The sequence below is a fragment of the Macaca mulatta genome, chromosome 2 (genome assembly GCF_049350105.2).
Source record: "Macaca mulatta isolate MMU2019108-1 chromosome 2, T2T-MMU8v2.0, whole genome shotgun sequence".
NCBI classification, from domain to species: domain Eukaryota; kingdom Metazoa; phylum Chordata; class Mammalia; order Primates; family Cercopithecidae; genus Macaca; species Macaca mulatta.
Window position 1 is genome coordinate 138944094 of NC_133407.1, and position 24259 is coordinate 138968352.

The 24259-nt window shown below is 36.7% G+C and overlaps 1 protein-coding gene across 11 annotated transcripts in view; it reads left to right on the forward strand.

Annotated features, from left to right (window-relative positions):
• The window catches only part of CHL1 (cell adhesion molecule L1 like), a 212943-nt gene that overhangs the window by 31279 nt on the left and 157405 nt on the right, over positions 1-24259 (forward strand). For all 11 annotated transcript variants that reach the window (XM_015130379.3, XM_015130384.3, XM_015130382.3 and 8 more), the window contains exon 2: positions 17942-18021. The gene's annotated coding sequence lies outside the window, so the exon portion shown is untranslated. The remainder of the gene's footprint in view (positions 1-17941; positions 18022-24259) is intronic.

Genomic DNA, 24259 nt, shown 5'->3' on the forward strand with positions numbered 1-24259 from the left:
TTTACTAAAAGCTGAAATGCATAGCAGATTAATTTATGCCTATTACTTCAGGTAAATAATCTCACTAGGAGTCTTTGTAGGTAAAATGAATGTTTATGCTTGATAAAAAAAAAAAGTAGCAATTGTTGATTTCAACAGGGTTTTAAAGAAGCATAAATGTTATCCACCTCCTCTTTCCATCCCATGCACATCTTACTTTTACTTTAGTAACTACACCCATGAATGTCCATCTATTAAACCCAAGCAGAGAGTAGTTTTTAAAATGTTCCTTTCCTGTTTTCTGTTGAACTATTTTCTAGACAAGCTATATAAAAAAGAAACACAAGGAACAAAAAATGATATCTTATTCTGGTGAAGGAAATCTAAAGTTGGGATCTAGAATACAAATACACCTGTGTGCAAGCTCCAGTGATGTCCGTTCCTAGTATTAAAGAGCATTGTGACTCTGAGCAAAAGAGGGAAGACAAACATATGAACAGAAAACCTTGTCTTTTCTCAAACATCCTCGATGACCGTTACATGAAAATGAGGGCGATCAGGCTCATATCATTTTCAAAGACAATAGGTTATATGCATGTGGAGAACAAAGACAAAAGGCATGCATAGAAATCAAAAGTGACTAGAAATAGACTGAATTCTGGAGACAATAGCATCTGTGCACAGACAGGTGCTACAGATTTAATGCTGACATGTCAGAGAAGAAATGTCAGCTTTCTTTATTACCAGTAGCTCTCAGCTTTTCAGGCAAATTGTTCTTCTTTGTACTCTACATTCTTTCTCCTCTTGGAGTTCCCTCTTGTTGCCTCTTCCTACTTCTTCACATCTTTCTACTCCTTGAGATACCTGCACTCACTGCTTGCACTTCCATTAGTGATTTTGGTACAGTATTGCGCTGTGTGTTTCCAGGAGTGGAGCCAATATGAAGGAAGTCCAGAAATGTCTGTCAAGGGAGACTATGAGATGATGACAGCACTCCTCTTTTTCTCTCTTGTGCTTCTTGCAATTAACACCTACATCTATCTATCCGTCTATTTGTGTATCTCTGTGTCTGTCTGTCTGGCTATCGATTTATCCATCACCCATTCATCTACTCATTTATTTTGGCATACAGCTTTTCGATAGAGGCAGACACTGCCTAATGGAATTGATCTACAACAAGACCATAGCTGGAATGAAAGAACCAGGACTCGGAAGTTAAGGCCAAAGTTAATGATGTTATTGGAATGTATAGTGTTAAAAATAACATATTTTTAAGACAATTTTAATTCGATTAAGTGTGTAATGAAAACACAGGGGAATGTTTGAAGAATCTTTTATCTTTTGCCCAGGTGATATGCTTTCAGATGGGATTACATTTAATCTGAGAGTTAGAAAAACTTCACCAAGAACATCTTAAAGGCTTACTCCAACCATCAGAAAAATATTTGAACGATTTCCTTCTTAAACTGTGCACAACTTTTTACGTAGATATTAAGTGTTCAAGGGGATCCCTGCACATGGATGTAGTCATGTTTGCATACACTCAGTGTAAATATGTGTACAAACACACACAGACACACACACAGCAGAGGGAATATTTTTTAAATAACTACACCTAAATGGCTACTTTCCATCTCTATTTATTTTCTTCTGTGGAATAATGCAGACTATAACTAACATAAATTGAATGCACATGAGACCACATATCTTCACGTGGTATAGAGTGTGTTATCGCAGCAATTTTATAATGGCTCATTAGCCCCTGTGAGAGGCCAGTAATATGGGATAGCAATGGATTTCTATCAACGTCATGAGAGAGATAAGTAAGGTGGCATCTTATGTAGATTTCTAAATCCTCTACTTTGAAATCAGCTCAATAGCATATTTTAAACTCAAAATAGAATGTCTCCTGGTTCCTAATGATTGATTTAATGGTGGATTTGACCATATGTGTATCAGATGTGAAAAGTATTGTCCACTAAGTGGAGTAAAAATGATCTTTTACAGAAGGAAAAAAAAAAAAACTGATTTAAATCTTTAGATTCTCATGGGATCTCATTAAGGTTCTCTTTCTTTAATACATTGTGCAGCCTAATAGTTATCAGCAACCCTGCAGTGTGCATTGCTGATAGGTTAGTTTACACAGGATTAATTGTGTAATTTTGCAAGCAACCAGCACAGTGAACATTGATTTTTGCATTAGCCCCATGTGTTGTTTCCAAGGGGACTCTGCTTTCTATTTTAAGGTGGTGTTACATTTCACTTCTTATTAATTATAATTTCTGCTAGCATGTTTTATGCCCAATACGATTTATTAAAAATCCTTCATAATCTTTTTTTCCTAATTGTTATGTCCTTCGGTAACTTCATTAATTTTGAGCACTGATGTGTAAAAAATGGCAGGAGAAAATGGCATTCACAAAAGGTTCTCTGACCAGCCCGTTTCCCCATGCTCCCGTTGATAAGTTGCCACAAATCTTTTGCTAAAATACAGAAACAAATTCAGTTGCAGCCACTCCAGATATGCTAAGTGAATAATCAGTGCAGGCAACAACCTGACAATACTGCATTCCTCAAACCAAAAGAATGCGAATGTTCAAAGAAGTGTTGGCTATGCAGAACTCAGTCCATTTTCCACAATATGTATCTTAGTATTTTCCAGAAATACTTGTGTATTTGGAAGAATTAGAGGAAGGAATCTTTTGTTTGAATATTCCACATAATAGCGTAGTTCAACACTTAGCTACTACATTTTATCCGCTCTTGGTGAGATTATGAAATGCCTATTGAGGTTTCAGTGGAATCTTTATAGCTGGACTTGATATTCTCATACGTGGTTTTGAAAAAACAAAACCAAACAAAATGTTGACTATGCACAGTTTAGAACTTAATCTTTAAATTATTTTTGTCTTGAACTTGAAAATCAGTTATTTGTCTGTGCCTTACCACCTCTTCCCTCATCTCAGCCTTCGTGAGATAAAATTTCTCGCTCCCTCTGGAGCACGTGGTCTCTCAAAGGGGAAGAGTCACATCTCCTTGTTTGTGCAGCTCTTGCTTTGTTTTGTTTAGGGTGGGTCCTCTCTCCTCCTTATCCCCAGGAGTTTCTATAGTATTATAAAGGCCCAATAAGGTTCTGTTCAAAGTGGGTACTCAAAATGTGTCCTGAGTGACCAACTGGCCCCCACTGGAAGAACTCTTTTAAACACTCTGTTACCAGAGCTTCAAAAAGGGCTTGTTTCTGAGGGATCAAAGGAACTCTTGTATAATAAATTCTGAGCGTTCAGTACATAATGAAGAGAAGAAAACGTCTCTTTTAAGCTCCTATATGATGCCTGGATTATGTGAAGAGATGAAGGAAGTGGTGACTCTTTCTGGCTTTTGTGTCATTCACATTAAACAGGAATAGATGAAAGCAAAGGCTTAACACTGACAAAATCCCAAGTAGGAAGGCTCGGCATCCATAGCCTGTTCGCACATTCACAACAAACCACCAGCTGATGACTTGAAAAAACTATGGTTTTCTTTCATAGTGAAAGACTGACTTTATTTTGTGCCTTTTTAAACATCCACCTTCATACAGTGTAAACCTTTTTTTTTTTTTTTTTTTTTTTGACAGAGCGATTGGGTTACAATATTGTTACAGAAGGACTAGAATTAGAATCACGATACTTGGGTGCCACACTTGACCTTTGTCACTTGTTATGTATGACACTAAGGAAGTAATTTAGTCTGTAAATTAATTTTATTTTTCATCATTCATAAATAAACCTAGTAAAATTAACATGAATAGTTGTTTCAAGGGTTTATTTTAGAAATCTTCGTTATATTGAGGTAAAATGTAGACTCATATTCTTATAGGTAGATTGCAATAAATTGTTGTAAGCAATTACAACAGATCTTATTGCTCTAAATTAAGGCTGAACAATCTCTTTTTTCAATTCAACTTTGTCTGAGTAGTTTGAATGGCCCAGATCAGAGGTGATTTTTGAGACTGTTGTTATTGTGTTCAGTATATTGTGCTCATGAAGGCATGTGCATATTTATGGAGAAAGAATTCTTAGCTTTCCCCAGATGCTCACATGTGTTTGTGATCCTAATGGGGTTAAGAACCCCTTAACCTGATAATTCAACCAATTTTCCTTTCACATTAAGTGGGAGTCCTACTATTTTAGTATTAAGTACCAGAAGGGTGAATTTTATATGTTGCTTTATATTTACTATCGGTTTTGTCTAACAGGAATCTTGTGCTGTAAAATACCTACCTTTCAAATTCCCTGGGAGGAGAAGGACAATGCATACTGGCGATATGAATACTTTTCCACAATACTTATAAAAAATAAAAATAATTACCTTGGTGATTTCCCATAATTATGGCAGATTTTTTTCCTTCCTCTTTCCTCTCCTCTCTTTTTTCTGTTAAAACCACCACCCTCATCATTACCACTGCCACTTTTATCTCTTCCTGTTTGAACTGAGTAGATAATTGCATATGTACAATTTCCTAGAGAACTGAAGCAGGCCTAGCCCATAGGCGAACTAAGTTTCAAAATTTGCAAAGTAAGACTGGATTAACTATATTTTCTGTTAAGTGTTGGTTTTAATAAAAAAAGAAGTTTATATTAATTGAAATTTTCAATTGGGAGTATATGTTTTAAAACCTTATTTCTTCTTCTTCTTCTTCTTCTTTTTTTTTTTTTTTTTTGAGACCGAGTCTCGTTCTGTCATCCAGGCTGGAGTGCAGTGGCATAATCCTGGCTCATTGCAACTTTTGCCTCCTGGGTTCAAGCAATTCTCCTGCCTCATCCTCCTGAGTAGCTGGGATTACAGGTGCCCACCACCATGCCTGGCTAATTTTTTGTATTTTTAGTAGAGATGGGGTTTCACCATGTTGGCTAGACCGGTCTCAAACTCCTGACCTCAAGTGATCCTCCCCCCTCGACCTCTCAAAGTGCTGGGATTATAGGAGTGAACTACCGCACCCGGCCTAGACCTTATTTCTTAACCTCTAAATGTGTTTGGTGTGACACTCAACTATATTTTCAGCTTACCTAGCCCAACATAAATTTTATTTTAATGAATGGTTTCCAATATTTTGACTCTCCTCATGTTAAAAATATCTCTGGATTTCCTTATTTTTGATTTATGTACTTATCAGTATTCGGCAGGAATGCAAGTCATGGCAACAACTGATAGTTGACCAGACGTTATGCTTAGAATTGATATATTCATCTCCTTAACTGAGAAGGTTTTGGTGTCTACCATTACTGACCTCACTGTGAGGAGGCACAGGAGAATCATGATCTCATTCTGTACATTGGCGTGTCGTTACACATTATTAATTTGGTATTTTGAGTGACACAACTGTATTTGTATATCAGTGTGTTTGTACACTGTCCCTGGAGCTCTTTGTACTGAGTTATTTTTATTTCATTTTTATTAGCAATATTTTGGGAATTGTCATTGAATTTGTACCTTTTCTCCCTTGTACTTTACAATAATTAGCATATTGTTATAGTAAATTAGAAGTTTAATAATTAAGGTAACATTTAGATCCTGTCAATAACTATAGCCTACTTCATTTTTGGAACATCTTACTATGCCCGTTTGTAACAGTTTTAGGTTTTTTAAAAAGTCATTAGAGTCATTTATTTATGCTCTGCTGATTAGCTATTTATTTTCACAGTTTTATAAGTTAGATGCTTGTACTTAGATGTTTTTTCCAGATCGAAGTTTCTATTTGCTCATGAGTAGCTATAAAATAATAATTATCATTAGGTTAGACATTTTCTGTGTTACACAGTTTGCCATTTATATATTCTCATTGCCACCCTGTGAGTGAAATGAATCAGGGGTTGTTAACTCCAGTTTTTAAAAAAAAATGAAGAAAGAGACATTCAGGGAGGTTGTGGCATACTCAAGGCTCAATGGCTAACTAGTAAGTGCCTGAGATGGTGCTGTTCTGTTCATTTAACTTTACATTTTAGTCTAGAATTTTCTCATTACTCCACTCCCTTCTCTACTCAAAGACCTTTTTCTAAAAGAAACCAAGGAACCGTTAAAATTTGTTCTCTAAGGTTAGGGCTGGACTCAAACCATTTCTGGCAAAATCAGTTTGGTCCTTTCTTTCCTCCTGATTTTTTTTTTTTTTCTTTTTCTTTCTCTCATAATGAATCTCTCATAATGAATCTCTCATAATGAATCTCTCATAATGAAGACATCCAGCCTCCTTGAAACCTTAAAGGCATCTGAGAATACAAAGATACCAAACTGGAGTTATCTTCCTGACACATAAATCTGATCTTGTCATTTCCTACTACAAATCCACAATGGTCTTCTTTTACAAGATAAAGTTTAATTATCTGAGCATGACACCTAGGGCTCTTCACTTTCTGTGCAATCCAGCTTTTCAGCCTCATCTCTTTTTATTATCTATTGCTTGCCCTCATACACCTCATCTTCAGCCTCCCAAATTTCATATATCTTCCCGACAATGCCCTGCTCTTTAAGGCTTCTGAGTTGCCTCTCTTGCTCTTGTATACCACCAGCCCCCAACCCCAACAGGAATGCCATTCTTTCCTTTGTAGCTTGCTAAACTGGGCTACTTACCTAACCAAATAACTATGTGGCTTTGGAGAAAATAGTGTTTTTATTTCTTAGCATGTTTATTTTGATGCAAAAAAAAAGTGTAACACATGATCATTAGAAATATATCTATTAAATTAAGTCATCTTCAATCTTTCTTTACCACTTTCCTCCCATAAACAATGGTAGCAATTTGATATTTTTCTTTCCAATGTTATTTCTCATGTAGACATTGCTGCATAGTATTTTTTTTGTATGAGCAAAATAAAGCTCACATCCTATGTAAAATGTTGTAGTGCTTTATTTCACCTAATATTATACAAAGTCTCAGCATTCAATATTCTTTGAAAATACAACTTTTTAAAATTATAAACTTTTCTAATACATAACTATATTCTACATATTTAATTATTTCTCTATGGGCACTTAGATTGTTACCAAGATTTTATTGTTATAAATTACAATCAGTAAAGATTTTTCCATTGGTATTTGGGCATATATTAATATGCTTAATCCAAACTTAGATTTCTAGATCTATGCATACTGGCCACATGAACATAAAAATCTATGTTAGGATATTTTAAAAAGTCAAAATGCTCATAATGTTATGTAGAGGTAAACAGCATATGATTTTTACATGTGTAATATATTCATACACATATCTGTATGTGTGTATATGTGTGTGTATATGAGTGTAGCTATAGCACTGGTTGAATATTAATATATCAATTGGAGAAGGAAATACACTAAAATATTATTTCATAGATGATGTCCATTTTATTATGTATATGTGTGTGTATATATGTATATGTGTATGTATGTATACATATATATTTGTATTTTACCAAATATCTAGAGTGAGCATTTGTTACTTTTATGATAAAACAAAACTCCCACAATTATCCACCTTAACCAATTGCTGTCTCCTACAAATCCTTTCCAACCTGACTTCATGGGTAGAAAGTGAGTTTCTGCCGGTGAAAGAGTGAAACTACTTGAAAATTATTTATTGCCTTCCAAGGTTCACTGTAGCATGAGACCTTAGGTAGTTATCAAGACTAAAATACAAAGACAGCCCTGAAAATAGCTGGGGAGTGTGGACAAGTACTGAAAATTAGTGATATTTAAAGGAAAACAGAACGTTTAGCTCTTGGTTTACTTTGGGAGAGGATGGGATTCTGAGGCCTCCATGCTGGTGATGCAAGGATCTTAGAGGGTGGTTAGGGGTTTAAAGCCACTTGAGCAAATACTCAGTCCAAAGTAGCAGGTATAATGGCTCAAGCAGGAAACAGAGTAATATCCTGAGATTGTCTATGTTTAGACAAGTTTCTATTTTGGGGACACAGGGCTCCCCATTCATGGATGTGCCTTGAGTGTAGTGCCAGACACAGAATAGTCAAGTAATATGTTATTGGACGAATAGACAAAGACGCTTTGTACAATGCTCTGGGACAGAAAGGCTTCATAATAGTGATGTTAACATCTTTTCATACCTAAATAAGCCTAAGAGACTTCCAGGCAGTTTTCATATGTATTTCAATGTGACTTCATGATTTACAATTCTGCTTTCTAAACATTATTAAAAATATTTGTGTCACTCAGCTTGCAGCCATAAAGAACAAGAGTTTGCTTTAAAGGTGTACTGATGCTGCAGTAACACCTACAGCAATATTTAAGGTTATCAAAATTATAAAACTCCATCCTGGAGAAATGGTCATGTGACTTTAGGCAATATGTAACATCTTTATGCCTTAGTTCGGTCATTGTTAAATGAGGACATTTAAAAAAAGCAAAACAGTATCTCCCTCATGGTTTGTAAGGATAAAATGAGTTAATAAAATGTATAGCAATTAGGACAGTGCCTGGCCTATAGTTAGCCCTGTATAAGTGTATCCCATTATCATTACCAAAGAAGCTTGACATTGGTATTAACTTGCCCACAATTAACTGGTTTGATCAGGTATTAGTTCAAGGTGATATTTGAGTCTACCATCACATACATTTTGGACTATATAGAAAAACATAGTGCTTCTCTATAAATGGTTTGCAGAATTACTACCGCAAATTTTAGTGACCTTCTACTTCCAGAGGAGGCCATCTCCAACTGCATTAGAAAGTAATATAAAGTAGGAACTGGGTCCTCTTTGAGATCTAAAAGATTATCTATTTGATTTATTCTTAACTTAAAACATTGACATTTTTGCTTATTGCTTTCAAGACTGTTTCAAACATTTCTTTTGATATACTATCTTTGATAGTAGTGAGAAAACAAGAGATGCCTCTACCATCATACTCCAAGGTGGGAAACAGAGGACTAACACCTCCAGAAGAGGGCATCTGGCCTCTGGCAGGTGGGGCTTTTAAGTTTCATGATTTGGTATTGGTGCCAGGATCTGAGTTTTGAGGTTTGACTATGCAACATGCTTGAAACACGGCCTCAAGGATTGTTTGGCTGCCTCAGCATTCGTGGTGGGAAGACTAGTGAATGAATGGTAAGAGATTTGGACCTTGCATGGCAGCCTTTGGCCTCAGGCCCTGCTCCACCTGCTTGGTATTCTGCTATGATGAATTAGCTACAGCTGGTTTCCCAGGAGCTTTGTCATATCCACATTTAACTGCGGAAAAAAGAGGAGTTAATTAACTTTCCCAAAATGACACAGCTAGTAAGTGGCAGAGCTTATTCATTCATTCAAGAAAATATTTATTGATGACCTGTTGTGTGCTACATGGTGGAGCTGGATCAAAACCCTCAAGTGTCTGAGTGTTATTGATATCATCAATCAGACCCAGGTCCTTCTGGGTCAGCCTTCTATAGGGAAAGGAAGTGGGGAAGTGTTCTTGAGAATGTGTCTTGGTTCTCCATGATGTTTTGGACAGTAGCGATGAAATGCATATCCTCATTTCTATCAATAAACTCTGCCTGCATTGGCCAAAACTATGTCTCTCCTTTTTTGGAAGCTATTTATTTCTTTAACATATATGATCTATTATAGTAATATAATTCTATTGTGTATGATTTGCCCTCAGTTTATTTCTGGAGGATCTCCTGTCTTCCAAGTTGTGACAGCCCAAGGTTATAGAAAACATAGTGATAGTCACATTTTCTGTGTCCCTTAAGATTTTACTTCAGTCTATCAGTTCTGTGTATTCATGTTTCCACACTAAAGATTTCTAATGTTTTTAATCTTCCTCTGTGTGAGTCCCATGGCCCCAGCCTCTTAAATAATACAGTGCTTTTCTCTGTACCTCCTTCAGTCCCATTATTAGAGAGTTTAAAAAAAAATCATAGACTTCTAAAGCAAAAAAAAAAAAAAAAAAAAACAACTTGTAAATAGCATTCAGTTAAAATTCTCATGTTGTGCATAAGGATTCTGAGGCCCCAGTTAGTTAGGAAACACGTCATTAATAGGGAGTGTTACTGACATAGCTAGGAATCAAACTTGTTAGGACCTCTGACTTGCCTTGGAATATTCTTTGCTGATATCACTCTATTACGCTGTTAGCATCTGATATGGTTTGGCTCTGTGTTCTCACCTAAATATTATCTCAAATTGTAATCCCCATGTGTTGGGGGACAGACCTGGTAGGAGGTGATTGGCTTATGGGGCTGGTTTCCCCCATGCTGTTCTCATGATAGTCAGTGAGGTCTCACAAGATCTGATGGTTTAAAAGTGTGTGGAAGTTCCCCACTCACTCTCTGTCTCTGCTGCCACCATGCAAGATGTCCCTTGCTTTCCCTTCACCTTCTGCCATGATTGTAAGTTTCCTGAGGCTTCCCCAGTCATGTGGAACTGTGAGTCAATTGAACATCTTTTCTTTATAAATTACCCAGTCTCAGGAAGTTCTTTGTAGCAGTGTGAAAAGAGGCTAAATACAGCCTCCTTTAGATAGTTGAATATATCTTAAAAATAGTAAAAGACTGAGGTAAAATCCTTTTGGATTCCTTAAAGATGCTCAAGGTACTTTAGATGAGTGATGCAATAAGAAAGAGGGTCTACTGTAGATAACAGCACAGGCCTTGAGGTTGCACAAATTAGGTCCATATCTTGGTGCTGACATTTATTCTCATTGTAACTTTGTAAATGATACCTAACTTATTTGAATTCATTTAATCTTCTGTAAAATTAAAGTTAGTGGTACCCAAATTAGAGGTACTTGTATTACATGAGATTATACCTAAATTGTTAAATATGATGTCTGACATATAATATATCTTCAACTGATATTAGAAAAAAATCACATATGATGTTTAGTAGGGAGTCAATATCTGTGATTTAGTAAAGAAATGCTAAAACTCGTGATCAGAAATAGGGGCTATTTCCATTTAGAATGCTCTTTCAGAAGTATTCTTAGAAAAAAATTGAACATCTTCACATTGCCTGTATAAGGTTTTGCTGATAAATAATTCCCAAAAGCAAACATTAACAGCTTATCATATTTTGTCTAGTTTTTACATTATTGTACGTTATTTTATTTTAGACAGATTGAAGAATTTGTTTGTGTGTTCATTTTTGCAGTACTAGTAGCTTATAACCTAGGGAATATTATGTGCCTCATGTATCATTTTCCTTTTTAAAAGATATCGTCATTCAAATTTGTATTGAGCATTTTGGCACACATTTTGAGGGTTTGGGCCTGCATGATTTGAATCAAGAGCTGATTCCTGTCAGGTAAATGTTAGTTGATGACCAAAAAAAACGTGTTTTCCATCCCAGTTTCTTAAGAATATTGACCTAAATATTGACTAAAAGCTGAGGTGCTCACAGCCTTTTCTAGCAATTTAAAAAATCACTCAAAATCTCCAGTGTTTAAAGATCAATTGAGATCAGATACATTTTAAAAGGAAAAAAATTAAAAAATAGCCAGTTTTGATCTCAAATGCACACACATATATGTAGAATAGGCATTTTTTGTCAATGTATGTGTATTAAGCAACCAGTATTTGGCAATCTGACAGCCATTGTGCTTGAGTACTAGGAAGGCAAAAATTAATAAGATCACTTTTCCCGGACCTCGACTTAAGGAACTAAAAGTCTTGCATAAAACATTGTAAAGAAACGCTTTTCTGGCCAGGTGCAGTGGCTCACACCTATAATCCCAACACTCTGGGATCACCTGAGGTCAGGAGTTCGAGACAAGCCTAGCTAACATGGTGAAACCCAGTCTCGACTAAAAATGCAAACAAAATAGCTGGACGTGGTGGCGGTTGTCTGTAACCCCAGCTACTCAGGAGGCTGAGGCAGGAGAATCCCTTGAACCCACGAGGCTGAGGTTGCAGTGAGCCAAAATCGGGCCTTTGCACTCCAGCTTGGGTGACAAGAGCAAGACTTCTAAAAACAAAACAAAACAAAAACAAAAACAAAAACCTTTTTTTTTTGTCTTGTGAGAATAAGGCATGTAGCTGCTCACACATGTGGCTTATACAGCAGCTGTCAAGGTTCATATGCCACCATGCGGGGTACTGTGTAATTTCCTCCTGATGGCTGAGTTGAGTGGGGACTTTCAAGTAGGGGGAACCTGGAGACTGATCTCAAGTGTCCCTCCCAGCTTCATTGGACATCATCAATCAGGACAATGATGTGGCTGCTGCTACTGCAGCTGCCCCTTGCTTTTCACAGAGCACCGGCTAGATCTCAGCCCTGTGCTAAACAATTTTTGCATGTTAGTACTATTCCTCCAAGCCATTCTGCAAAACAGATAACTATCATCCCTTATTTACCAAGGAGACAATTGGAGATCTAAAAGGCTACATGATTAGCTTTTAAGATCACACAGCAAGTAAGTGCACACTCGCTGTATTTTCAGTGTCTCTGTCATTTTTTTCTCTGCTGTAGCATCTTTTTTGACAGACACTGTGCTGGTAATGTGCTCCCTCCTGCTCTACGAAAGTATGAAATTCATACCTGTGACTGTAAGGTGAAGGAACTATGAATACTACTATTAATTGATATGTGTAGCTTTAATGCATTCATTCATTAATTCATCTAAACAGTATATATATACATTTTAAAATTATTTTTTCATAGGCTTTTGGGAAACAGGTGGTATTTGGTTGTGTAAGGTCTTTTATGCTGATTTGTGAGATTTTGGTGCACCCATTACCTAAACAGTATGCAATGAATCCAATTTGTAGTCTTTAATCCCTCACCCCCACCCCACCCCTTCCCCAAGTCCCCAAAGTCCATGTATCATTCTTACGCCTTTGCATCCTCATAGCTTAGCTCCCACTTAAGAGTGAGAACCGGGCGCGGTAGCTCAAGCCTGTAATCCCAGCACTTTGGGAGGCCAAGACGGGCGGCTCACGAGGTCAGGAGATCGAGACCATCCTGGCTAACACGGTGAAACCCCGTCTCTACTAAAAAATACAAAAAACTAGCCGGGCGAGGTGGCGGGCACCTGTAGTCCCAGCTACTCGGGAGGCTGAGGCAGGAGAGTGGCATGAACCCGGGAGGCGGAGCTTGCAGTGAGCTGAGATCCGGCCACTGCACTCCAGCCCGGGTGACAGAGCGAGACTCCGTCTCAAAAAAAAAAAAAAAAAAAAAAAAAAGAGTGAGAACATATGATTTTTGGTTTTCCATTTCTGAGTTACTTCACTTAGAGTAATAGTCTCCAGTTCCATCCAGGTTGCTGTAAATGCCGTTAATTTGTTCCTTTTTATGGCTGAGTAGTATTCCATCATATATATTTATGACAATTTTCTTATCCACTTGTTGATTGATGGGCATTTGGGCTGGTTCCACATTTTTGCAATTGCGAATTGTGCTGCTATAAACATGGGTGTGCAAGTACCTTTTTCGTGGAATGACTTCTTTTGCTCTGGGTAGATACCCAGTAGTAGGATTGCTGAATCAAATGTAGAGCCACTTTTAGTTCTGTAAGGGATCTCCACGCTGTTTTCCACAGTGGTTGTGCTAGTTTACATTCCCACCAGCAGTGTAGAGGTGCTCCCTTTTCATTGCATCCACACCAACATCTACTATTTTTTTTTATTTTTTCATTATGGCCATTCTTGCAGGAGTAAGGTGGTGTATCAAGATGTAGTTTTGATTTACATTTTCCTGATCATTAGTGATGTTGAGCACTTTTTTCATATGTTGTTGTCCATATGTATATCTTCTTTTGAGAATTGTCTATTCATGTCCTTAGCTCACTTTATGATGGGATTGTTTGTTTTGTCCTGCTAATTTTTTTGAGTTACTTGTAGATTCTGGATATCAGTCCTTTGTCGGACATATAGATTGTGAAGATTTTCTCCCACTCTGTGGGTTGTCTGTTTACTTTGCGGACTGTTTATTTTGCTGAGCAGAAGCTCTTTAATTAAGTTCCACCTATTTATCTTTGTTTTTGTTGCATTTGCTTTTGGATTCTTGGTCATGAAGGCTTTGCCTAAGCCAATGTTTAGAAGAGTTTTTCTGACGTTATATTCTAGAATTTTTATAGGATCAGGTCTTATATTTATTTAAGTCCCTGATCCATCTCGAGTTGATTTTTGTATAAGGTAAGAGATGATAATCCAGTTTCATTCTCCTTCATGTGACTTGCCAATTATCCCAGCATCATTTGTTGAATAGAGTATCCTTTCCCCACTTTATGTTTTTGTTTCCTTTGTCGAAGATCAGTTGGCTGTAAGTATTTGGGTTTATTTCTGGGTTCTCTATTCTGTTCCATTGGTCTATGTGCCTAGTTTTATATAAGTACCATGCTGTTTTGGTGATTATGGCCTTATCCAAAGAGTATATATTACATTTTATTATGGTACCAGGCAGAGACATTGGTACAGCTAATATATGCCCTTATGGAACTCAAGATTTCTTATACTGAATACAGAATAAAAGTAAATAGGAATATTTACAGCTGTTAGGCCTTTAGTTAATTTTGTCTAGATGGAGTTTCAAATTACTTATGATTTGCTGTCAATTCAGTGCATAAGGAGAAATTTACCTTATAAATAGCTTAGAAAGGAGCCATGTCATAAAATGACATGTCTCAAAATGTCTCGTGAAGCCAACTTTTCTTCCAGCATGGCAAGAGATCATCATTTCTCTTGCTGAGCATCTAATGAAGTCATAGGTTTGCTGTAGAGGCTATGTTGTGTGAAAAGTACTACTTTCAAATATTTGATAACTTCAGAGTCACAACATGCTCATATTCAGAAAACATGTGACCCTGACTTCCACTGATCCGCAGCTCCCATATTACACCAGCCATGGGTAGGTTATTTGCTGAGTGTACCCTCATAACCCAGTTTTTACTGTATCTTGCTCTTGAGCAAGTTCTATTTCTCCTTCCAGTACACTCCAGTACACTTCCTCTCTGTTTTTTTGTTTTGTTTTGTTTTGTTTTTACTTTGCCGCAAGTCAGTAGAGTTTAATTTAACTAGTTTATTGTGCATACACTACGTTTTCTTTCAGTCATACTTTTCAAATCTTAGTAATGAAGCAAACAACCAATAAGGACCCAAATGGTTGTTTTGCCTTAAATTACTTTCTTTTTAATATTTTCTTTTTAATATTCTTCTCCATTCTTATTTTACATTTGGTGGGTATATTTATTTGTATCTCTTAAGTAAAAGAAACTAAGGGATTTTGAAAAAAACACACAACTTTTCACTAATAATAGAGAATAAGTTGTTAGTATCTATGTCAATGGTGGTGAGGGAAAGGGTAAACGCTTTCTAGAGTAAATAAATTCAAAGGATTGTACGTCATGTTAATATAAAAAAATTAGAAAGATGTTTTCTTTGATTATAGCAGTATATTGTGTATACACCCTTATCTAATGTTTGAGCCTATCCCTCCACTATATGTATATCCTAAATTGTAGAGACACTAGTATGCTAAAATTTATCATGAGAAAACGGTAAAAGGAGAGAAATGTTTAAAAATGAGATGAAAATCATAAGTACATGTGAGTGTGTATATATATATATGTATATATGTTTCAATATTTCTTGTTGCATTCTAAAGGATGGTCTGTGTACCTCTTTCCAGAGATCATGCACCTACAACATGAAGGAACGAAAGAAAACCTAATAATACAGAGACTGGCCAGGCATGGGGGCTCACGCCTGTAATCCCAGCATTTTGGGAGGCCGAGTGGGGTGGATCGTGAGGTCAGGATATCGAGACCATCCTGGCTAACATGGTGAAACCCTGTCTCTACTAAAATTACAAAAAATTATCCAGGCATGGTGGCGGGTACCTGTAGTCCCAGCTACTTGGGAGGCTGAGTCAGAAGAATGGTGTGAACCAAGGAGGTGGAGCTTGCAGTGAGCCAAGATCGCGCCACTGCACTCCAGCCTGGGTGACAGAGTGAGACTCCATCTCAAAAAAAAAAATTAAAATAAAATAAAATAATACAGAGATAATTCTTTGTTTACAGTAAACACTAAGAACACACACACACACACACACACACACACACACACACACAGAGAGAGAGAGAGAGAGAGAGAGAGAAAGAGAGGGAGAAAGATTAGATTCGTAGCAAGGAACTTACATACATGATTAATGTGGGTGCCTTCTGAACCAAAGTTGAAGGAAGCAGATGAGAGCCCTGTGGGCGAAGGCTGCTTCTGTGAGCATACAAATAAGTTTGATTATAGCTACAGTTTCCATGCCTAATGCCAAACAACTGCCTTGAAATTCCTAAGTGAGAGTGTGGTGGGTAATTCAGCACAAGTACTGATCTCTGTTGTCATGAGTGTCCTTAACAGGGGTAAGAAATGGGGACCCATTGGGGAAGAGCCACCTGATGTGGCTTCATGACATGATGGATTTTGAAGAGATGTCTTAGACAGATCTAATGTTAGAACAATAACAGTGGTACCATGGCTGTAGGAGATCCTGAATGCATGACATTCTTTATCACTGAGATAAAGAACATTCTAGATTAAGACGTTTAACATTCACCACGGCAAATGGAACAGCAGGGTCAGCAAATCTCATTTTGAATCAACATATGCAAACATTGCATTATTTCTTTTCCCCACTGAGAGACTGTTGTAACACACACAGGATGCTACACACAACAAAGTGGGAGCCAGGTTCTGTATTATTCTACTTAGGTAAACTTCTATTAGCCTGCAGAAGTCAGTGAACACAATTATATTAAAACAATGTGTACCATGGACCCATTGGTTAGAAGCCATATTAAACGCAGTTTCGTGCATGGTTAGTCATCCATAAACATTTCTGTTTGTAATAATAATGGTGTCAGAAGTAGGCCTTATGGGGCTGAAATGAGGTTACTAAACAAAAGTATTAAGGGCACAGTCTGTGCAGTGTGTCACTTGGTCAACTGGAAAGCAGTGACGACTTTTCTTATACTTGCCAGGGTGGAATTCTTCTCAGTGTATTGGTGTGAGGTTCTCTCCGGAGACATTGCAATCTGTTTATAACTTCTTGGCAACAGCTTTTGGAATAAGGCCAAAGAGATTGTCAAATAATACACAGAGTGGAAATGAGTTGTTTGAATTTTTCAGCCATCTTCCTTTTCTTAGGGCCAAAGATGTAGTTTTATAAATCTCCTTAATCCGTAACTTCTACCAGAATGAGTCAGAATTATTACATGGAATTTAGCTCTTCTAAATGATGTTCAGTCATTAAATTATGACAGCTGGTATGCAAAAAAAAAATGTTGACTTATTCCGATTGTTCTGATGCCTAATAGAAAATCTAGTTTTTAAAAAGTGTGTTCATGGGATGGCATTCAAAAACAAGCTTAAGCAATCTTTTTGAGATTGGGAGCCAATCCTTGAGACACCTGGGAATGAACAGTAAAAGGATTGGATATATTGGTTGAATCAGTCCCCTCATTTCACATGTTGTTGTTTTAAGAGATAGGTGGCTTGGCAAACCAGGGTGAGAGATGACCTCTTGAGTTGAAGGCTTATATTCACTCTTTAGTTCAGAGGTCTGATCTTTGAATGCTTCCTGACAAAGCTCTCCTCGTTATGGTCTATATCATTTTGTTTTGACAGATTAGTCACAGCATCAGACAGATGCAAGTAGCTATTGTGCCAAACAGGTCAGGAGAACTGCTTTGTAGAAATACTTACAATTGTGGTCTGTTGCAAAATACGTGAATTCATGACAGAAGACACATCGATAATGTTTTCAATAAGAAGTGTAATTATGTGGCTGCCTTTTGCATGCCTGCCCTCTCTGCTTCTTTTGTTCCTTGACAGAAATTCACAGGACCCGTTTTTTAGCAACACAGTAATACTATTGCTTAGGTATTTGAGTGGAAATTTTGAGGAGTGTGGGGAGAAAGAAAAATTAAATCTGTTTTTTTAAAGAGAAAACGTAAAAATTAATTTAAAAGTGACTCCTTAAATGATAATTATTTCCAAAATTACAACTTTCTAATCTATCCCTAGGTCCTGTAAACTGCAAACCATAATCCTGTCTTCACACTGCAAACAAATCACAGTGGAACTAAGGGGAACTTAATTTACGGGTAAGAGTATTTTCCTTAATCAGTTGTTTTACGCATTTTTGATTGTATTTAATTATTGCAGTACACAGTGCAGGAGTCACACAGAATAAAGACAAGGAGACGTTGCAGAACTTATGTCTTCACTACATTCTTAGCGTAGAGATGGACCAGATGTATCGTACAGTGAAGGTTTTTTTGTTTTTTGAGTTCCATTAAATTGCTGGCTTATTTTTGAAAGAGCAAAACCCTTACCTTAAAGTTGTTTTTCTTGTTGGCTGACCTGTTAGCATAGTCGAAAGTGGAATATGTATAATATTTATCAAAATGTAATTTTTAATAGAAAAATAGTTTCGTCACTGGGATTTGAGAAGGTTCACTTCTAAGGAGGCTTGAAGTTTCAATGAGAAAACCTGTATTTTCAGGGGGTAAACAGAGCTCATGCTTCAGAGTCTGAACGACTTTCAGCTTCAGTCACTGTTCCTTGAATTTGAATCCATTTGAAATCTGACCTGAGTCCTTGATTGGAGTTTTTTCAAATTCTTTGTGCAACACTAACCTGAATTATAACTAATTTCAAAGAGTTTGGAACAATGAGAAAAGTCCACGTTGAAGGGAGGGCCAAACACAGAGTGATGTAGTTCTAGTTAAGTTATTTAGCTATTTTTATGATCCATGTTATAAACCATAAAACTGGAATAATAGTTGTAACCGCCTACAGGTGCAGCTTAAATTAGATTATTATGATAATGCATATTAGCACTGGGTTTGGTCCATACCATTGTGTTTGGTTCAGTAAGTGCCAATAATTAGTATCACAACTAGTTTTTGAAGACAAAATGATTGGAGGTAAAACAAAAATGAGTAGTAATTTTTTTTCTCAAAGATGAAAGAGTGATTTTCTTACTTTCTCAAGAGCACATTATGTCACTAAGAGAATATGCACTCCAGAAGAATTAAGATGTTACTTGGTGCATGAACAATTTTTTTCTATGCATTTGTTGCAAATGAGACCTTAATACAAATATAAAATAATGAAGACAATGTGGAAAGAGATAGAGCATCTTGACTTTATGAGTCATTGTTAGCATACCTGGTTCCCAGTAACCCCCAGTGGTCTTCTAAATGAATGGAGGCTATACCAAGAATCAGTCTATGAGGAAACTGTGTGCTTTGAAAAACATTTGCTCTCTTCTCTCATCCACTGGAGTGGTTTTGCTCTCCACTATTTTTAGATCTTCGCTTTGGGACTTTCCCCAAAGGGGTTCTCCATACAGGCTTTCTCACCACAGGGCATCTTCAAGTCTCTTGTAACATTAAAAATGGTTTGAAGTATATTCTAATATCGTTAGAGAAAACTCTTCCCAAAATCTGATTAATCAGTTCCTTTGATGATGATTGTATGGGATACATTTATTCCATGAAAACCCTTTTATGATTTCACTTTATATGAATTTCTAATTCATAAGAAACATAGGTAAATCTTCTGAGATAGTAATGAACAAAATATAATACCCAGGGTATTAAATTTTAAAAAAGAGATTTTCATACTACCGTGAGGAACCGTAATTGTGGTTGTGTCATGATGATGTATTAATAATTGTGTCTCTTGACATCATGAAAATGGATGGTAACCTGTAAAACACCCTTCTTGCTCAAAGCCCTGCATTCTTTCCTGTATTTTATTGAATTATGTTTATTTCTTGTGTTCCTCGTGGTGATTGATGAAATCATTATTTAATTCAACAAAATAAGTTCCCTTACTATCAGTTTTCATTGTGCTAGGGAAATCAGCAATCAGGTTTCAGGAAGGGTTTGTGGAATCATAGTCATAAAACACCCACACCCACACCCACACACGAACAGGCATTTACCTAATCTTCAATTTTCTTTTGAGAATCTCTCTTTTGGAAATTTCCTCCCACAATACCCAGCCTCTCAAGAATTTTAAAACAATGGAGTAAAATACTCTTCAAGCTCTGATTAGATTACAATATGTGAATGCTAATTTTGTTTTTATGTGTTTCAACACCCAAATTTATCTGAACTTAGGGCACAATAAGCAGTTTAACTGTTAGAAATCTTATGAGATTGAGTTTGTGCCTATCAGATGAATACAGATTTATATATACATTTCAATTATTGCTCTACCTATGTATAATTTATTCAAAGGTGACGTTATCCATGCATCTTAACAGAAGGCTTAAATAGTTGAATGGCAGAGACTACATTTTTGCTGCAGAAGATCATGATAAAACATGTGCTGAGACTGCTTGATGGTACTTATCTCTACATACTGCATCTCATACTGATTTATGGATTTGGATGACTTATTTTATGTCAAAGACATAAAGAGAGTAGAGAAGAGAGAATAGTATTTTCATTTAAGTCTTAGTAAAGTTCTATTCTATGAGACGTTATAGCTGCCTTCTCTTGGTGGTCTGTGAAGTTTTTATAAAGATATTGATTATTTTCCAGTGATACACAAATCTACTGTCAGAGACCACTCAAATGCTTAGTTACACCAGGGTTTGGCTCCTATACCCTGAGGAGGACACGATTAACCAAATCCTCCTTTTTAAACATTCTCTGGACAATGAACTGCACGTTCTGCACAAATGCAATTCGCTTGACTAATTTTACCTCTGCCTCCTTCCAGCTCTATTTACATGCTTCACACTCAGTTGAAATTAATTATTTACACAATGGTCTTGTGAACATATCTTTGAGGGCAAGTTAAATTTTTATTTGCATCATTACCTGTGAGAACACAACCTGGGGCGTATTAGATGCTTTGTAAGTGTAGAGGTAGGGAGAAAGAGGAAGAAAGAGAGGAAGAGAAGGAGGGAAAGATTTTCCTGATAGATCACTTCTTAGACACTTTCTGTACTGAGAAGTTCTGAGATTGCCTCTCTGGATCCTGTTATCTTGGCAGTCTTGCTAAGAGTTTCCATTAACACTTAAACATGGTTACTGATGAGTCTTAATGTTCCCTTAACTTTCAGATCTCTGATGGCCCCACCTAGCAAGTGGGACCCTGGTCAGGAAGTTCACCTCTGTTAAATAAATACACATAGATTTTCAACATCCCTTCAGATGCATTCAGAGATGATAAAAGATTCCACTGGATGCTAGAACATTGTGCATAAATAATCAAAGTTTTATGCTCCTCAACAATGATGCTAACCCATATCCTTTTTATTTTTCTTTCCCCTGATACGAAGATATGAGTGCATCCGAACTAGTTCCATGCCCTTGTCCCAGAATTAATCATTCCTATCCATATTTGATGTTTATACCTTTTAAATATTTATGGGCTGTTATGTTCCTTTATTGTTGTTCACCCACTCTGGGCACAGTCAGAAGCCTCACATTTCTTCCTTAGCCAAACACCCCATTCCCTTCATCCTCTCTCGGCTGTTCTTTGGATTACCTCCAAATTGCATACATAATTTTGGTATTGAGGTGCCAAAAATACATTTGTTTCAACTGGAGTCTCATTGAAGTTGCTTTTACTCAAATCACGTCCACAAATAAATGTAATTTCCAAGGCATGAAATTCAGTAAGTTCTCCAAAGGGAAGCTGAGGTATACAAATATTTCATTATAATGCTACAGGTAGATTTTAAGTCACTAGGAAAATTACATCTCAAAATCAAAAGATTATAGAATAAGTACTATATGAAGAATTACATTTTAAAGCATAGGCCTGTGATCATTTTGCAGGTTTTTGTTGTTACTGTCAGCCTATTGGTTTTTATTAATAATTTTATTGAGGTATAACTGATACACAAAGGACATATTTAATGTGTACAATTTGCTGAGTTTGGACATTTCCAAGGACTCATGAGACTGTCACGGCAGTGAAGGTAATACATGTATTTATTACTTCCAAAAGTTTCCTCTGTCCCTCTTTGTTTTTGTTTGTAAGGTTTTAATAGGCTCAAGCTCAGTCTTCATAGCCTTTTTTTAAGTTAATTTTTTTCTTTCTTTGCAAATTTAGAAGGCAGATTCATTTCATCAAAAAGAAAACAGTTGCTCAGTTGCTATTGCATTGCAGATAAAAGACTGACCATAATGACCATTAAATTATTAAAGAATAAAAGATACTGAAACTCAGCAAAACTTGGGTGATCTCTTTAATAAGCAGACACTTTTAATCTTATATTGACATTTAAAAGGACTGTTCGAGTAGCAACATGACAGACTGCACATATAAAACGTCCATGAAAATATGTAGCACAACCAAACAAATAACTTAGAGCAAAATCCAATGAAAGGAGAAAATTGTGTTTCCTCAAGAAAATGCTACTTTTGCCCTAAGGCAATTCTTGTTGGAGAAAAATATCATGTAAGACATTGACACAAATCACAGACATCTCTTCTAAACAGTGGATTTTATTGGACTGCACACGTGTGCAGATATTTAAGGCCTTGGAAAGGAAATCAGTGAAATATATCACTATTATCACCAACACAACTGCGGAGGGCAAAGAGCAGACACATCTCAGATCCTAGTGATGAAGCAGGGAATTAAAAAGTAAATCAGAGCCTCCGATCAAAGGCTAATTTAGTCTGTCATAATTGATTTGCAGTGGAAGGAAGCCTCATGCACAAAGATCAAAGATTAGTGACTTCACACTTACCACAACATCCCCACCCTAAAGGAGGGAAAAAAATCAGAGAGAAGGGGGAAAAAAGAAGAAGAAACATATCAAAGCTCACTAAGAACCCTGTGCAATATAATCTACCTTTCTTAAGGATAGCATGCATTATTCGAAAAATGAAAATGAATTTTATTATGGCATGTTTGAGTTCTACCTTTGAAAGAGTGAGAAACTGGCACTATTGGCTTAAGTAACTTATTTGCAAACAGACATTATTAGGCAGGGCCTTTTGCTGCAGTTGCTTCCCTTAATTTGTAGCCCTTCAAATGCATACATTAAGATTCTCTTCACAACTGCAAACAGCAGGTAAATAATTGTATATTTGAGAGACTATTGCCTATTGAATTTAAGTTGGTCACAGACTTTAGTCCACACTAACATACTAATTGTTAACTTCCTGTTAACCAGTTTTATCAAGCCTTATGTAATTTTGTTGTTTCAGTACATATTGTGAGTATAGCTGGCTCCCTAACTGTGTATGAATATTATATGGGGAGGAAAAAGTCCTGTTTCTCTATTCTTCTAGAATCTGTACCTGGGGCCTGTGAATTAAACTAACAAAAGACAGACTGATAGGAGAAAAAAACATATATATATTTTTTGAGACAAGTCTCACTCTGTCACCCAGGTTGGAGTGTAGCGGTGCAGTCATAGCTCATTTCAGCCTTAATCTCCCAGGCTCAGATGATTCTCTTGCCTCAGCCTCTTGAGCAGCTGGGACTACAGGCATGCATCACCATACCTGGCTAAGTTTTTATATCCATAGAAATGGGGTCACACTATGTTGCCCAGGCTGGTCTTGAAATCCTGAGCGCAAGCAATTCTCCTGCCTCAGCCTCCCAAATTGCTAGGATTACAAGCCACAAATTTTATTTGATGTTAGTAATTTAATCTTTACATGCAGAGAGGATGTCATAATAAATAAGTGAAAAACTCAAAAAAGCAATTAGACCAGGTTTGTATATCATTTTAACTAAGGGTGATGAATTGTGTAGAAGTGACAAGACAAAGGAAAAGAGATTTAGGCTTCTAGGAGCAGTTAATTGTGGGAAGTTAAGTATATGGGCAAAACTAGTGGAAGATTAGGGTTATTTTTAGTAAGATTTGTCTGTGCAGATCCGTCTCAGTACTGAGTTTCTATCTCCAGTGATAGTGATTGTCCTCCTGGTACAGCAGTGGGAAGGGGAAGACCCTCACAAAAGGAAATGCATGTCCTCCTTTTAGGCATATAGTGGGGAGGCAAAGAGCTCTTTCGGTATTTGCTGTTCCTGACTGCCTTCAGCTCAAAGTAAACCTTATGCCAAAGTGGTGTATTTTGGGGTGACATGTTCTGATCTCTTTCAGTTCCTATACATTATATTCTCCTATGATTTTGCTTTGTATATTTTATGACATTCTAAACCTGTGCCATGTGTAAAATGACAGTGAAAATGAAAGTAATCGTCTCATGAAATGTCTTTCTAGTTGTCTAATTATAGGGTGCCTTATTAGTTTGTAGGAATTAAGCATTTTCAAAGGCATTTATTTAACAATTGTTTTTGTGTGGCTGTTAAGAGCCACAGGGTTGAAGAGACAGTAGCAAACAAAGAGAGACA